General features: G+C 39.8%; 1 long non-coding RNA gene across 1 annotated transcript; it reads right to left on the minus strand.

Annotated features, from left to right (window-relative positions):
• Positions 1-530: 530 nt before the first annotated feature.
• Positions 531-13,080, minus strand: LOC112951665. Its single transcript, XR_003250258.1, has 2 exons — positions 12,834-13,080; positions 531-739 (listed from the first exon to the last, which is right to left on the minus strand). It is a non-coding gene; the product is annotated as an uncharacterized LOC112951665 (long non-coding RNA).
• Positions 13,081-18,013: the final 4,933 nt, after the last annotated feature.

The following is an 18,013-nucleotide window of genomic DNA, read 5'->3' on the forward strand; positions in this document are numbered from 1 at the left end:
AGCTGAATTTTACCTGGAAGCAGATTTGGCAAACACGAACTTGTTTGATACTTTTCTAAAAATAGTGAGGATCAAGCAATAGTTAGAATTGTGCACTCACTATCCTGCACAGATAGGCATCAGGGTGCAGAAATGTGAGCCCAGTGTCTCAGTGCCTCTACTGACACCAGACACATCACCCATTTTCTGTGTTGCTACTTCTCTGAAACCTTTTCATAAAATTGCTACCGAAAAAGTACTAATCCATGTCACACAGATTAAACTGATATTTATATTCCTCACCATTACACTAATCTTCTTTGTGAGTAAAATTAAATGGATTGGGAAATTGCAGCATTTTATACATTTGGGCACAGGTAGATGGATGCTGTACGGTTCTGTGACCTGACTTTGAGCAACTCAGATAATCTCTGTTCCAGTTCTTTCAGACATCAAAAGGTGATAATAATGCTTACCTGTTTGACGAGAAGGTTGTGAAATGCTTTTCATTAGTACTTGTAAGAAGGTTTTAGAATTTGTTATAAAAGCTCTGCAGAATTTTCCAGGTCAATATGATTGCAGCATCACTCCCCTCTGCAGAACCTGTCTAATAAGTAGACAGGAAAAAATGTCATCCAGATGATAACAGTCACTTTATAGGGACAAGAAAGGTGATACAAACAGCAAGGTATTTGTCTCTTGTCCTTTCAAATTATGATACTCCAGGATTGTTTCTCATCTCACTCATTGAAAGGAGTATCTGCGTAAGGAAGCAAACAATGCAATAAGAAAACAGTAAATTTATCTCTTCACTCTATATGTGAGAACAAATGACTCTTCTCATTATGCTGTGATAACAGATCACACCAAAAATTCAGGAAGTCTTGGAAAATTTAGGCTAAAAAAGTAACCATTGCCTTTGAAATAGGCATTCTTCTCTCACTTTCAAATATTGACCAAATTGCATTCATAGGAAAAAATGGGGAGGCTCTAATTATTCATAGGACGAGTTTCTTGTGTCACTGCTAGACTTTATTACAAGAAAAGGTTCTCCATGTTAACAAGGCCACCAGTTCTTTATATGCTTGATTCATGACTAAGCTGAGCCTTTGGGTTCAGTGACTACAGAAGACCATGACCCTCTCCAAGCAATGATATGTTTAGGGAAAAAAGCAGAAAAATGGGAAGCAGTTTAACCTGGAAATCCCATGCCCAAGCCCACAGTCTCTGCACACTCTGCACAGAGTCCTGTATCCTACAGCCTGCATTCTGCTACAGAGCACAGGCAAGAATACAAACTATTCACAGCTACCAAGCTGTGGATCTATTCACAGCTACCAAGCTCCTCAGCTGAGGTGGGTGGAAAAATGGAAGACACTTCAAAGGGCAGCTTTGAACCTTCTTTGTTATAGCCTGGAAGTCAAAAGCCTTTCCCTGTCTTTATCCCAAATCTTCTGCTGAATCTAAATACTGGGATTTATCTCTTATTAATTATTTCTTGTTGTTTTTTAACTCTGCAAGTGTCACTGGAGACTTAGGAGGATGGACAGGGAAAATGTTATGAGTTTGTTCTTAATTCTTTTTTTTTTTTCTGTTCCTCTCTCCGCTCCCTTTTTTTTTTNTTTTTTTTTTTTTTTTTTTTTTTTTTTTTAGGGATTTATAAACTAGGTCATTTGTCAATAATAATGGCCAGGTGCTTGGTCTGTCTTGGCAGTGCTCTTCAGTCAACAACTTGTGTTTCTGTTTTTGGCTATTCAGATAGTTCTCTTTGTTCAGAGAAACTGAACAAAATATGGTCTTCTAGAACGACTGTATAATAGTAAATATATAAATAAATAGTAATTCTTGTGACTGCATTTCCCAAAACCTACTTAGAGAAATAGATAGAAATAGCCCCAAGATCATTCAGCAGATAGGAGAATATATCACGTTAACTAGGAAAATCTGCGTATATATGATGTTTGCTTTTCTTTTTCAAGAGGCCAGTGAGAAGAGACTTACTGGAGAGTAGGAATAAAATAAAACCTTTATAACATCAAAAATAGCAGCCTGGAATCCTGTCTTTCATCATATATCACTCAGAGAGATATGTGGAGCCACACAGACACCTTGGCTTCTTCATACTTGGACCCTTTAAACTGCAAGACAACAACAAACTAAGACAAACTAAGATAAAAGTCTAGATTTCCAAAAATGAGTAACTTTGCAACTTCATTACTCCCCATTCCCTTCTCAATTCTCAACGAAAGGAAAGGATGTTGCTAGCACCTATCACTAATATGACTACTTGTGCAAGTGTAGACTTAAAGGACTTTGCAAATGTATCTGGTCATACACAGCGAGAACTTGCAATAGCCAACACAGAAAATAAAATCATAGGATGAATCATGTTGGTGGCTGTGGGAATGGGTTTCATTATGAAGCTATGTGACCTGGCAGAACTCCAGGTGGACTGAAGGAGGAAGAGAGATAGAGAAGATGTGATTGAGGAAGACACCAATGACAAGTCTAGCATTATATATGAAAATGGGAGAGGTTAGAAATGGATTTTTAGTCATCATCACAAAGGTGGTAGCTTAATCTATGGGAATACCTGAAGTAATCTCACTTGTTCATTTATCTGCCCACACACATACACACCCTTCCTGACTTCTTAACTGACATTGTGACTGGAGAAACACAGAATTCAAAGAGAGATTGTATTTGTATTGTATTTAGGACCTAGCTTTGGTCCTAGGACCAAAACGGTGCTGGCAGTCTTGTGAGGAAGGGTCCTTTAAAAAAAGAAAATGGTCTGGATCTCAATCAGTATGAATTACTAGTAGTTCTCTGAGAACTCAAATGATTAAAAAAAAAAAACATATTTTTTTTGCTAACATAAAAAAAATGTTGCTAAGCCAGAATCACCCTGTGGCCAAGAGACTGGTGGCAGCAGAGGGTCCCAAAGGCGGCAGGGCCGAGCCTCATGGTCAGGACCTGTCCCACTGCCCTCAAGGGACCAGGACACCAGGGACAACCAGGGCAGTCCCAACGCCAAGGGCACTGCAGGCGGGGATGGGCCCTGGAGCGTTCAGTGCGCAAAATCTCCAGCTTCTCACCACAGAGTCAGTTTTTGTAATGATTTTATTTTTTTCCACAGGATAATGCTCCATGCTTGATTAGCTAAATTCCTTGTGAAGCTTACACCACCTAGATATTGCTATGATTCTCCTCAGAAGTTTTTTCCAAAGTTGCTCCTTTAGGATGAATGTGGAATACAGCTGATACAACAATCTTCACCAAATTATTGAGTTTTTCACATTTTGACCTACAATAGTAATTAAATATTTGCATCTATCTTAAACTATTAAAACAGAAAGGTCATCAAACATGAACATAAAAGTCTAGAATGTTTCAGCCTTGGTAATATGCGCTATTAAATATATAGCCAGAAAAATCAGATCATTGTTGCTTGACTTATGGGGTTAGCATAGCGTGTGTCAAAATATTCTGATCCAATGATACCACCCTTGTTCTTAGATGTCCTGCAGCTGCTTTCATTAAAAATCTCCATATTTATGCTCTGGGAGGTGGTGAGCAAAGTCTTTCTTAAAAACAGCAATACAAACAGAATTATACCTCCCTTCGGCAGGAGCCATTCACACACCTGTCTTTTTTGGAAGAGTTTCAATTGGCTATTTTTATTTCCGTGTGCTTGTGAACTCAGTAGGTTCAAGGTTCTTTTTTTTTTTTTTTTTTTCTTAGAACAAGTGCCAAATTCACCTTTCTTCTATTCCTTGCTTCATCTGAAAGTGGGCATATCTAATCACAGGAATGTTTGAGGACCTCAGGGTTTACTGAATATTTTGCACGCCCAACCTACTTCCACTATGCTAGCTGCAGTTATTTTAGGTGCAAGTATTACCTCAGACTTGCCAAGTACTAGGTATGTAACTTGACACACGTTTTCCCACAATGTCTTTCTCTTCCCCATACAACTGAACCGTGGGAAATATTCCTGTGGGCATTGGCACCTGGAGGAAAGCAGTGGATATTATAAAATGGGTAATTCCCAGAGTCATAGCCCAGCATCTCGACACTTCAGTATAGCTGAACACATCTGAGTCACGGCCATGTGCATTGTCCCTAAAGGATACGCAGGTGTCAGCATGTGCCCCCCAATAGATCTTTGCAGCTGAACGAGATAGAGGTAAGGCCCAAACCCTCGGGTCAGGCTGCCCAGTCCATTCCACCATCCCTGAATTGCCACTCCTCTCAATATTGGGTAAAGCAAGGAGTGACAAGTCGCTATGGAGCATATTTGAAAGCACTTTCAGCAACAGAGCTTCTGGCAGTGCAGTAAGTACTGATTTAAAAATTATTCTATCACAAAAACCAGACTCCCTCCTTTTGAAGAATGGGATAAACGGGAGCTGTGTTCTGGAGATAGCACTCACTAAAGGGTTGAAAACACTCCTTGTTTTCTCAGGCTTTTGAAATTCCCCACCAACACTAACTTCGGTGAAGTTCAAGTACTGGCAGTGGCTGGGATAGTAATAATGTAGTAATGATGGGCTTAGGCAGATGCAAAATCTCATTATAGAAGGCTGTTTTCTAATCAAGTTGGATTAATATCTAAAAAACACTTTGAATTCTGTCACTGAAAATGTCATAGTGAGGCATAAACAGACTCCTGTCATTGCAATATGGATATACTTATAATAAACAATTCTGTTACTTTATAGACATGAAAGAACTCACTTATCAAGAGGTGAATGACCTATCTAGACATCACATAGGCAATATGTCAAGCACTGGAAGCCATCTGAACTTGGTCAATGTTACCTTTTCCAATATTGTTACCATCATTGGAATATTAGCTGTCATTATGATATGAAGCTTTCATAGAAAATAAATAAATAAGAAAGCTATTCTTCCTATACTCCTTAGTCTAGCAGTGAAGTTTAATTTGTTAGAAAAATTGTATTTCTCATAATCCTTGTGAGACAATGAACCCCAGCTGTTATATGCCAGTTGTGACTTACCATCATGGAAAAATCAATAAGCTTATCCTGTCATCTGCAACTTTTTCACATAAAATAGATTATTCCTAAAGACTTATATAGTGATTACTAGAGCATCTTCACTTCTGTAGGTGCTTCTCTTGTCCTAGGTATAGGACTCCAGTGTTAGACAGGAGAAACATGCTCCAAAGTGCTTAAGATTATAGCTTTTCTACACATTTGTAGCTAATGTTTGGGCAATTAGGAAGCATGAATGACTTATAAAAAGATACTAAGTCAGTTTAACTTAACTGAATATTAAATACACACTGATCATAAAACATAGGCTTTATACTGACCCATATCACCCTGACCTGTATTATGATAACCTAAGAAATGAGAATATCACAAGATAGTTAGGAAGAATTATTCTTCATTTTTTCTGAAAATAACCCCAAAATAAAATGCATATGTAAAAATTATGGACTAGCACTTTTCGTGTCTCATTTCAGGTAAGAATTATTTTCTTTTCAACCAAATAATGTCACCTCATAAATCATTTGTAATGCCATCAGACTTCTGAGCTACAGCAAAAAAAAAAGTATTATTAGAAAATACTACATAGGAACCAGAGGAAACCAAGAGCTAATATTCAACAATGTTATCTTAGGGTACAGATTTTGTATTTTGTACATAAAGACAAAAAAATATATATTTAACACATTATTATCTTTAATAGGCAAAAATCATCTCTTAAAAATATAACTAGAGAACTCAAATGTACTATCACTACTAATGATCTATATCCCTACAATGTTTCTCTATTGACAAACTGAGTATTCTTGCTTTAGCTATTAGCTTCCTGTTTCTACTGTCTTCATACATCATATTAGGTTATCCTACCAAATAAACAGGGCAGAAAATGTTAGCTTTTCCATTTACAAATTCAGAAATACTTCTAAAGTTTGTTTCTCCAGATTTCTATCTCCAAACTTCACAGGACTATGTAGGCCTTGCAAGGGGAGCCCAATTAACCTTCCTCAACTCAGGTTTATTTTAGGTCATGGCCTCTGATCTGCCAACCTCGCACTGTATAGAAGTTAGAATCATCAAAGCAGAATCAGCAATCCCTGCATCCAATTCCAGACCTAATTTCTCTTCACTTAGAAGAGAAATCATGAAAGTAGCACTATGTTTTCTTTAACCTACTGCATTTTTTTGTACTACAATTGGTCTTATTTTGCACTGATTAGGGATGCTGCTAATTTCCTCATCAAAGAGTCAATGTTTCAGTTCCTGTGCTTACTAGTGATGGGCAAAAGAACGGCAGTCAAATACCGACTGTACTCAATACAATACAATATGTACAATAGTAAAAAAGAGAAGCACCACCCAATTCATTCCATAGCTGTGCTGAGTAAGAGAAAGGTGTGTTGTTTTACATATATTGTGTCCACCTCGCTTCCTTGGCCATGTCTTAATCATGCAGGACACCTGAAGATGATGCACAGCGAAACTGTTAAGAGGAAGTGAGTAAGAAAGGAGAGCACAGACCAAGTGAGTGCTCTGACAAAAACAGTTATACCCCAGCACTGCTCCCTGACGCAGCTGACACTGCTCAAGGCCAAAGCTTGGAGGACTTTATTTCAAGGAAGGTTTTACACAAGAAAGGTGCTGGCTTTGCAAAGAGGAGGGGTGAGCTACCACGTGCAGTGAGCAGAGGGGAGCTTTTGGCCTACGATGCAGCAGGTAGCAGGTTTCCCTGTCACATTGGGACAGAGGTGGATCCACAAGCAGGTCAAGCCAAGCTCAGGGCTCTTGACTGTTTAGGGCTTTTCTTTGGATGCTCCTTTAGCAAATAAACATTACTTTGTTTTGGAGAAGCTGTTTTCTGAGTCACTTTAATTAAGCACTGTCACAACAGAGACGAAGGGTGTGTATGTGCCAAATCCAGTCCAGCCTGTCGAGTTCACCCTGCTGGTAAACAGCAAGCCAAGACCTGGAGATCTAATCTCAAAGCGGGAGCATGTGTGATTGCCCTGAGAGGGGCGAGGTACCAGGCTCATCTGCCTCCTGAGCAAGGAGGGACAAAACTGGGTCACCTCTCTGGGTCACCACAGCTGTAATAGGGAAAAGGGGAGAGGCCTCTTGCTCTATCCTATAGGCAGGAGAAGAAATATAGATGTTTCCTCTTCCTAAGAGGTGGGAAGCTGAAGAGAAGGCTGTGTCTTCTCCTATCAGCTAGAAAAGGAAAACATAAAGAGTCATTTCTATTCAGTTGTCACTCTCATAGAAGTAGCTTTGATCGCTCATGTCTGGGGTTTCAAAATTTGATTTTGCCCATATTATTAAAAAATGTCATGACCTGTTTCTAACCCAGATGTCCCAGACTTTTCCATGAGGTGTCTCTTATATCTTCAAAATCTTCTTTCCTATGACAATGGATTTCCATTCTAATAACTGAGTGTAGGGAAAGAATATGCTGTGGAAATGGAGAAAGGCCCTCAGAAAGCTGTAATTGCTGCCACACAGGGAGCAGGGAGCATAATGCTGGAAGGGGGTTCGTCCTTTCAGCATTACCTCCTCCTTACACTTGTCTGGGCAGTGGCAGTGGGCCTGACTTTCAGAGCTTGGTGCTGGACAGCACCCCAGCAATCTGCTGCCCTAGATGAGCACCTTGCCTGCCCTTTCCAATGCCACAAATCCCTAAATCTCACGGAGAAGAAGTGAACAGCCTGCATGACTGCTCATACCCACTGGAACGTTCCTTGCTGCCAAAGAATGCAATGGAGCTGCTTCTTTCAGCAACACTCTCAAGTGCCAGAAGGCCCCTCCTGCAGCTCTCTCTTCCCTCAAGGTGCAAGGAGTAGGACCTGAAGGAAAAATGGTAAAGGTACACTTTTCTGAGAAACCCCTTTTCCTCAAAGATTGCCTTGTGGTAACTTTCGTGTCAAATTGTTGTATTTATTTGCCTCTTCAGCCATTGTCTTCTACAGTCTCCATCAAACAGGCAGTTTAAACCTTTTGAACTGCTTATTAAGTGACATCAAAATTATAATAGCCCTTCAAAATTGTGGAACATTTAAACTAATGTTTCACATTCATTCACATTTTAAACACTTTCTTCACAATTGCTGATAAGACTAAACTAGACTAAAAAGGAAAAATGAGATTGTTCTATAAGTAGTTTTCAAAAGCTAGGGTTTTCAGAAGAGGCTGACAGCATGAGATTCACAGTAAAGCACTCTGGGTTAGCAATTCCCCTCAGACCATCCAAGCTTGGACCAGAATAAACGATGTCCGCTTGGCCTAATAACAGAATTTCTTTGCAACAGCTTTCAGAATGGATTAAAACTTTTTGTCTGCAAAATTACATTAAAATTTTGATTAGCTAATTGTTGCCTACATGTTACCATAAGTAATTATATCAAATGTGGTCTCTCTTTATTCAGCCCTACTTTTCTGCAAACTTGAGTTGTTTGGGTAATTGAGGTTTGTCTTCAGTTGGCCCAAACTTGTTGTGACTAGAACTTTTACTCCATGATTGTATGGAAGCCAAAAGTAGGAAGGCTTGATTCCAGCTGGAAACTATAACTGATATCATTATCTACATTGCAAATAATTATAACTCAGTGTACTTCCTCTTCAGTAGGTTTTTCTTGGCAGGACAATTTGACTCTTAATGTTGAATTATTCATTTTCTCCCCATTTAAAATATATGGCCCATTTCTTTATTCCACAAACATGGCAGGTTATTCAATAGCTCAGCCAAATAAGGCACAGAAATATGCAAATTTAAAACCTGTACAAAACTCCTGCCCTTCATTAGGATCTTCATCAAATCAAAAAAATGCCTAGTTGTCAAATTTTGTAAACAGATAGAAACTTGGTATTAACAAATCAGTTAATTATGTGAAGATTGCAAATTAGGTGTAATTTGCGAGTAAACCTACTGTAACCTGGATGCAAGCAAGCCATAAATGAAGTACAAACAAATAATAAGCCTACTCGCTAGGTATAAACAAAGTTAGGTGAACAGACTGCAAATTAGATGAAAAAAAAAAAGAAGCATGTGCTGGTTTGCAGGTTCAGTGCAACCAGTAAGACACTGGATTTGCCAATGCATTCACCAGCACATTTACCTCAGCAATTCCAATTACCAACAGCAAAGTTCAGAAATTGGGTTATGAACTGTTTCTGCAGGGTGAGGTTTGCTCCACTCAGAAAGGAAAGACAAACCTGCAGCTCAAGTGGAGCTGGATCTCAGTCTTTGGAGGAGGAAGCAAATGACAATTGACTATAAGAAAAATCTACCTTCTATAAGTAATATTGGCTTCTTCACAGTCAGTAAAAACTGATGAAAAAAAACTAACTGAAGTTCATTTGTTTGAAAGGTTATTTTCAGCAAAGTCAAGAAGAGCATCCATAGTTTTCTTTTGTTTACAGACAATAGGCTAGGGAAGGAGAACAATGGCCCCACACCATGATAGATATTTTGCTGGCTCTTCTTGTTCTCAGTTGATAGATCATAGAGTACGGCTACAGTACATTTGTATGATAACACACTATATTACATTATATTATATCAGATCATCTATTAAAAGCTAAAATATATTTCTAATTCTTTTCAGGGAATACTCATTGATTGCTACTTGATTAAAAATGGAAAGAGCCGCCACATTAATGAAAATAGAAAAGAGTGAGTGGGAAGTGACACCGAGGGACTGTCAGAGCCTACAGAGAGCAGTTCTGTGTATGGTGCCAGCCCAGGTGCCAGCAGAGGCAAAACCTCAGTGCTCTCCTGAGAAGCCCCCATATTGTAGAAAGCCTTATCCGTCTCCTTGTGCCTGAGACATTCTGTCCTCAGTTTCTCGTGTCCTGGAGTGCCCAAGAGATCAAATATTTCCATTATTCTTTCTTCAGAACCTCCCAGTATTTCCCAAGCTAAACATCTTACCTCCCACACTTTGTCTCTCAAGCTCCCTCCCATGCAGAACCTCCCCATCCCAGAAGTTCCTCACTCCTCTAAACTTCCTCCCTGACCCACCCAGACCTAATTTTATTATTTATAAGCATTCTAATTCAAGACTCTGGGCTCCTTGCTACCTTAATGCCCTCCCACTTTTGAGCTTCCCAACTTTTCAATCTATTGCCTTCACTTCTGCCTCAATGTGCCTCCCTGGAGCTTCCCTATTACTCCCAAAGCCTGTGTCCAGGCCTCCTCCTTAGGCTCCCAAGCCAAACATCCATATCTGCTGTGCTGTCTCTATGTAGCTGGGGCTCTTCTCTTGGCCAGTAAAAAAGAATTCCCATGCCTTTTTCTTCATTAATTGACCTGCTCTGTTAAGTGCTGGTCATGTTGTTATCATTAGTGAGCTGGTGGTGTCACCTGTACACGTTGCAAATTCCTTGTCAAGCTACAGCTTTTAGAGTCATAACTGCAAAGAAAAGAAGGCAATTAACTTTATAGAAGGCTTTTAGTGCCACATGCTAAGGCAAACATATGCACACCCAGGTGGTTTTTAACTGGACTTACTGGATCATTAAGCCTAGCTACTATAGCATCTAACATCACCAATTATGCAACAGATAGGAATTGTTATGTTGTTCCTGCTGAATACCTCCTGTATCTCTTATTGTGAGCTGTGTAAATGCAGCGATGGTAGAAGTCACTAGATAAATCCTTTGGTACTTTGCTGGCAAGGGGGAATTAGAGAGCATTTTTTCTCTAGTAATCATTTAATCTCTACTCTTTTGACATTAATCACAGAAGAAAGGGCAACAGGAGAAAAATCAAGTCAATCCATTTCCCTATTGATAAATAACGTGTTTATTAATGTTGCAGTGGAAATATCTGAGATTATATCTGAGTCCTGTTTACAGGACTCCAGCACTATTGATTTGAGTTTAAATAAATTAGGTTCCATTGTCCAAAAGAAGTAGTATGGTTGCGTGGCCTTCTGGCCATCACTTGCTGGTTAAGTGATAGTAATCACATAATATCATGGACATGGTTTTCTGCGTTGCCAGTTGTCACAAATCTGCCTCATGTCCATAGACTGCTGTGCCACTTGCTGTTCCTGGAAATCAGGTTAGTTATCCATGTATCTCAATATTGAAAGTGGGTCTCAGACTTGAGGCACATGAGTTTGAAGGGATCTTTCTCATTATTTCATTCTTAAGAAGACCAAGAATGGGAACCAGGTGTACTTTTCTCTTACACAGGTACGTTCATTCCCTGGATTTGCTACCTAGCACCCCAAATTTATTAAAAATGTGCCTATGGTTCTGCAGTTAATGAAATGGAGAAAAGATGTCAAAAACCTATCAAGAGCTGAAGACCTGCCACATGGCTGCTCAAAAACACAGAGCTATCTTGCAGAAACTAACACTGCAGTAAAATTCAGTCTTTCAAAATGGAGAGTACTAGATCTACTCTGCATAGTATTCTGCACAACAGAACACTGAATACTGTTGTGTAGAATACTACACTCTCAGATTCTGCAAATGGCTAATCTGAACTAAGCCTGAGAGATGTGCTCTGCATAGTATTCTGCACAACAGAACACTGAATACTGTTGTGTAGAATACTACACTCTCAGATTCTGCAAATGGCTAATCTGAACTAAGCCTGAGAGATGTGAATGCCATGTGACACTCTAAAGTGCACAGAAACATTGGTTTTACAGTTACTGTATGGAGAAAAATTCCAGGCTTCCAGTGTATCTGCACTGATCTGCTGGGGTCCGTAGTATCGTCTCTTGTAGATTATTTCTGTCTATGTGAATAACAAATTTTTATCATTATGCCTTTCTATTTTTGCATCTTTTCAGCCCTTGACCCACTGCAATTTGGTCACTGTAAAATCAGCATTACTTTGTTTCCCTCCTTTCTGTTTGATTTTCACAGCCTGTCTTACCAGAGTAGCTCAAGGGCCGTCCAGCTGTCTCTCAGGGAGCTCAGCCAGGCCACAGGCCATGCAGACAAGCAAGACGAGGAGGATCACTTTGCACGCACTCCTAAATGGTCTGTAGCTACTCATTTCATACTGTAGTGATGATTAACACATGTCCTGTCTCTCTCCTTGAAGCGCACACAGTAATGCCTTAGGCAGTATGATCTTCCAGCATCTCCTTTTAGCTCTGTTCTTATACAGAAAAGCAAAGCTGGGATGCTCAGATATATCTGTTGGAAAATAGTCTGGGGACTTCATGCAGAAGAAGGTGTCACTAAATTAATATCAATTAAAATGGCAGAGACATAGCTAACATGCATAAAGTACATTTCCTGATCAACAATTCCCATAACAGAACAGTTAACAAATATAGTTATAAGGAAGTCTTCACCTGACAGCTATTCCTTAAAAACTTTATGTTTCCCCTTGGGATTCCAATCTTTTTCAGCACTGAACTCCCATAAGATAATGCTAAGTTGGTTTCTATAACTGGTTAGAATTTGCATGCAGCATTGTGTCTTCTTTATATACATGTTTTTTTTTTCTTTTTGTCAAGAGGCAAACTCAGTTGAAGAAAATTTAGTGGAGTTTTACTCAAGTAAAAGGCTGGCTTGAAATTAATAAACACTTTTAAAAATTATAATTATGCAAGTACAAAGCAGTACTAAACATCTTTTAATCTTTAGATGTTCTATGCCAGTTTTTCCTCCCCACTTTATAAACCAGTCTGTCCAAGGCCACACAACATGTCAATAGCTAAGCCAAAATATTCTTCTAGCACTTGAATTCCAGCTCTCAAGCCCCAGCGCTTCTGACCTTTTTTCTGTACCTCCACTCTTTCCACACCATTACTCAAATCCATCCTCTTACTGAGAAACAAGAAATTAAAGGTTATTGCAACCTTTTGACACCTGTACCTTGAGAGTTCAATCCTGGGCTGAAGAAGAGCTTTGCAGAACCCAGTACTTTCATTTTGCAATCTTCAGAGCTCAGAGTAACTTTGATCCCAGCAGACATGAGATGTTAATTTCTGTTGCCATATCCTGCACTGGCATTTGAATCCAAACAGCTTCTATCCCGTTAGCAACAGTTTTATTTGGTCCACAGGCTAGCTGGGAGACAAGCAATTGATAGGAGCAACCAAGACTTCCAAGAACACGGACAAACAGTAAAACTGCCAGAGGGAGTTTTACTATAGCACTTCCCAGGTTGCAGAGATGCCTCCCTTCACAGTCGTGCTGTTATCTTCAAAGACAGCTGACGTGACTTGATTGTTTGTATTCCTTCATCATAGCAACAGCTTCCTCTCTTTCTAGCCCAGCAATGACATCTAACATCCTCCCTGTCTGTAAAACACATCCCTGCATTTACTGTTCTGCTGGTAAAGAATTCTGCTTTTCTGATTGATTGCCAGCCAAGACTGCTAGGATGCAAGTGAGGATGATTCAAGCTTTTGGATAAACAGTCTGAAGTTCCAGCATACCTGAATCAGAGCCAAATTCCTGCAGTAGCACTGTTCACTAGAGCTAGCTCCCATTGCTAGACCCCAAACAGAACTGAGATACATTAGCCCAAATAGTGGACAACATTCTCCAACTTTGATTTTTGGTGACTGATAATTGGGCTGCACATTTCTTGTCTGTATTATAACACAGAATTTCTGTTTAATATACTTGGTCCTACCCCATTTATATTTTGATAAATGACAAGCATTTATGGTGCCATTTGACGATCTGCTTGTTTTACTAAATCAGCTGTCTGGTTTCAGTTTAGCCTATTTATCAGAGATCCTTGTAACCACTGAAGTGCCAAAATGAAAAGGATTATATCTGTTGCACATGGAGGGGAGCAAGAGTTCTATCACATTGCTACAATACCCTCCTTCCATGATTCTCTTCCCCTTTTTTCCCCAAAATTCTCTCCTTAAAGTGCACATTTCATCCAGTTGAGAGTCTATGTGCACTCTCTCTATGGGACCAATATGGAAAAACTTTTCAACATGTGCCTAGTCCCACTTGACAGGTTTCCTAGAGGAAATTTTCTTTCAAAGTTATCAGTGCAGAGAACCATGCACACTGCTCTCTGTGTGAAGCACAAAGGGAACGAGACCAAACTGTGCAGATCCCAGGAATGCTGCCTGGCCGAGTCAGAAAACCTACATTCATCAAGAGCTGCACTAGTCGGCTGCCCTCTCAGAGGCCTGCAATGAAAGGCAAGACCTGAGTGTACCAGCAGGAGCTCCTTAGAAGGAGCCTGTATTGGCCAGGTAGAGCCAGGGATTTCAGTTTACGTTTCAAAACACCCTGTTCAGAGCTGGGAGTTTCAAGGGCTTCCAAATAGCTGTTAAAAGTAAAACAGACACTCAGTGGTATCACTTCTGCCATTTGCCTGACGATTTTGGATCCTTACTTTAAAAGAATCACCACTACAATGGCAATATGTATGGCAGGTGACTGGGTGGGGTGTTGGAATGGTGTCTATGAGCGTGCTCACATCGTCTATTCTAGTGAGATTTTTCAGAAATATTTAGCAATTCTTTTCCTCCTCTTTGTAAATAAAGTACTTGCCGAATAATAACTACAGAAGCCATTTATGTGTAAGGGGAGATGGGAGGTCTGCAAAGATGTTGCAGTGATCCTCTGTCCTGCCATACAGGCACAGCACCCAGGTAACACGTGCATCTATGTTATTAGGAAAAGTTGTGCACCAGTGTGTGATTCCACATCAACACTGCATTCACTCTCAAAGAAAATGGTTTATTATGCTTTATTTCAAATAAAAAACTCTGAAAGATTAGAGTGCAGGGGCAAAGATTTCTAGTGTTAATGCTGAAGAAAGACTAGCAACCACAAACCTGTATAATTAAAAATGGAAACTTCACACAGTTTGAGATACTTTCTTCTCTTATGCTGCTGAATGACCTACACAAGCAAGGGAAATGACTCACTATCTCTGAAATTAATTATACATGGAGATTTGGCAAACGTGCAAAGAAAACTGAGAACTTATAAATGTATTAATAATGACTTTATTCAGCTACGAGGGGTGTTTAGCTGTGAATTATTCAGGAAAGGTTGTTTCCTGACAAATAAATTGACCTTTTGTGTTGATAATGCCCTAAGAGTCCCAACTGACATCAGCTGTATGCAGAAAAAGGAACTATGAGATTCACTTCTGAAGCTTCACCTGTTACCACTGGTCTATTGAAGAAAGTTCTTCAAAATTAAAGGAGTTCTGAAGGTAAAAGGAAGGGTGATAAAATCCCAGAAGCCTTGGGGTAGATAGGTGGAATTCCTGAAAAAGGCCATATCCAAAACTTACGTAACACAGAAGTGTTAAACAATTTTTTTCAGGTGACTGCCAGGATCTAGAAAAAGCTATCAACATATATGCAGCATTACCAGTAGCAGCTATTTGTCACTCAAGCTCTGCACAAATAAAATAACACAGAATATAATACCTGAATTTTATTTGAAATTAATATAGTTTCTTACCCCATTGGCTAAGAGGCCAAATTTTCTCTCAGATCAGCAGAAATTCAAGCTGCCGCTAGCATATTTAGGAATGCAGCACAGGCACCTGAGCAGTATGAAGGGCACCAATAAGCAAAACAAGAGTAAAATATTCCACACACTTGAGGTATTCAGGTCTTGCCTGCTCTAGAGATGTGATATCAATGTTCTCCCAGGTCAACCGGTGGTCTCCTAGGGCCCATATGCCAAAGAGCTTCCATTACTGCCAGGGGAAGCAGGAATTATTGCAACTCACCATTGGGTTTTAAAGGGATTGTAAGTGATTAATATTAACATAAGCAAACTCAGACACTCACTGGACATGTCCATCTGCATGTAAGGTGGCAACAGCTGCTGCCCCAGCTTCTGGTACTGCCAGAGCAGGCAGAGGAGCTCAGGCCAAAATCAGGAGTGCATTCTGAAATCTGTCCTTTGTTGGATCTTCATAGTGAGAAATAAACAAACTGGAGCTTAGAAGAGCATGCAAGACATCAACTACCTCACACTCAGCTTGCTTGAAACTTTTTTTTGAAACTGTGGTAACTCTGCATAATGGCTTGAGCTATAGCAAAGGTCCCACAGACTTGGAGGTTCCAAAGCTAAAACTCTTGGAAAGACTTCTGTTGAACAACTTCTATTTCCTAGACAACTCAAATTATTGATCATGAGCTTGAGAGTATTGGGTGTTTTTATTCTCTCAAGTGAGCTTTAATTGGGCTCCCCAGTATGAGAGAGATGTGGAGCTTCTAGACAGGGTTCAGCAGAGAGCAGCAAAGAGGACTAAGGGACTGCAGCATCTCTCACATGAGGAAAGACTGAGTGAGCTGGGCCTGTTTAGCCTGGAGAAGAGAAGGCTGAGAGGGGATCTGATCATTATATATTAAAACCTAAAGGGTGAATGTAGGGAGGAAGGGGCCAGACTCTTCTCAGTGGTGGCCAGTGACAGGACAAGGGGCAATGGATATAAGTTGAAATGTAGGAGGTTCCATCTCCATGTGAGAAGGAACTTTTTTACTGTAAGGGTGACAGAGCAGTGGAACAGGCTGCCCAGGGAGGTTGTGGAGTCTCCTCTGGAGATCTTCCAAACCCACCCTGTGCCCTGTGCTCTGGGTGTCCCTGCTGGAGCAGGGGGTTGGACTAGAGATGATCTCTAGAGATCTCTTCCAACCTCAATCATTCTGGGATTCTGTGTGATTCTGTAATTCTGAAATAAACAATCCTGAAAACTACATATACCAGGATTTAATAAGAACTAGACATCTCTGCAGTATATCACTCTCCTTCCTCTGAAGAAAAAGTCAACATCTGATTTTGTTTTAGGTTCTGAGTGGATTAATGTAAGCGAATTGTTGAACAGAAAATCTTACATCCTAAACTCCATCTTCAAAGTACTCCAACAAGTCCCATAGAATTTAATCTTGATTATGTATCTTGATAGGGGAGAATGGGATTTATTCCTTGTCTCTAACAAGAGTCATCTTCTTTAAGGAGACGTCCAGAAAACCTTACACTCTAAATATGTGCTTCCCTCTCAGAAATTTAACTACCACACCAATATTATCAATGTAAATATGCTATGTTTTCAAATACATGGTATAAATATTTTAGAAGGAACAGGTTAATAACATTTTCCAAATAACCTGTTTTGTTGTGGCTACAAGAATCTTTGAGCTTTCTTAGAGATTTTGAAAGAGTAGAGTCTTCTTCCCCACCTCCTCACCTCTGCAAATAAGGCCTATTTGCACACACTTGCACAGCAGATGCATACTTGCAATGAACAGAATTTTTCTGGAAGCTTCTTATTTCCTTCACCAGGGAATGGGTGGGTTGCAGCCCTGGCACAGGTACTCTATGTGACCATAGGGTCCAGGAGGGTCCAAGCTGTGGCCAGACAGAGCCCCAGCTGACATGAGGTAGTGACGCGACTCAGTTTCTGAGCTGGAGGTGAGACTAGAGACTCCAAAGATATCATATTAGCATCAACACGCTCCTGAGATGTCATTTACAGTTATGACAGGTGTCCATCATAATATAATGAAAGCCTTATGCAAAAAAAGAGAAAAGGAAAAAAAGAAAAACAGAGATATTGGCAGAATAATTGATTGTAGTCTAAAGACAAAAAAAAAAAAGAAAAAAAAAAGACATTGGATTGAACAAATTACTTCCTTCTTTCAAGCCATGACTTCTTTTTTTTTAAAGGATTTCTTTCCCTGACGAAGAAAAATTGAGACGCAAGTCTGGGCCAAATTCTTCACAACCTCTTTCTTGCTCTAACTTCTCAAACAAATTTCTGAGAAGAAAAGAATGATGGATTAGAAGACCTTTCTCTCTCAGCACATTCTTCTCATCATTATCCCTAAGAAGGGCTCTTGAATGTACCCACAATGCCTTTTATGCTCGTTTAAGGTAGAGTTCCTAAATATTTTAGATTACTGTGTGACACAAAACAAGGCAGTAAATCATGATTCTGACAGGTGAGCAGGAGTACTCTGCCGTCAAATGTTTCTCTGTAGCTTTCAGAATATTTGTGTTTGAGTGGACCATATGGTTAGGTCCCCAAGGTAATGTGAGGAGGATAGTCTGGT

This window comes from Nothoprocta perdicaria, unplaced genomic scaffold (genome assembly GCF_003342845.1).
Source record: "Nothoprocta perdicaria isolate Ctin4 unplaced genomic scaffold, notPer1 scaffold_36, whole genome shotgun sequence".
NCBI classification, from domain to species: domain Eukaryota; kingdom Metazoa; phylum Chordata; class Aves; order Tinamiformes; family Tinamidae; genus Nothoprocta; species Nothoprocta perdicaria.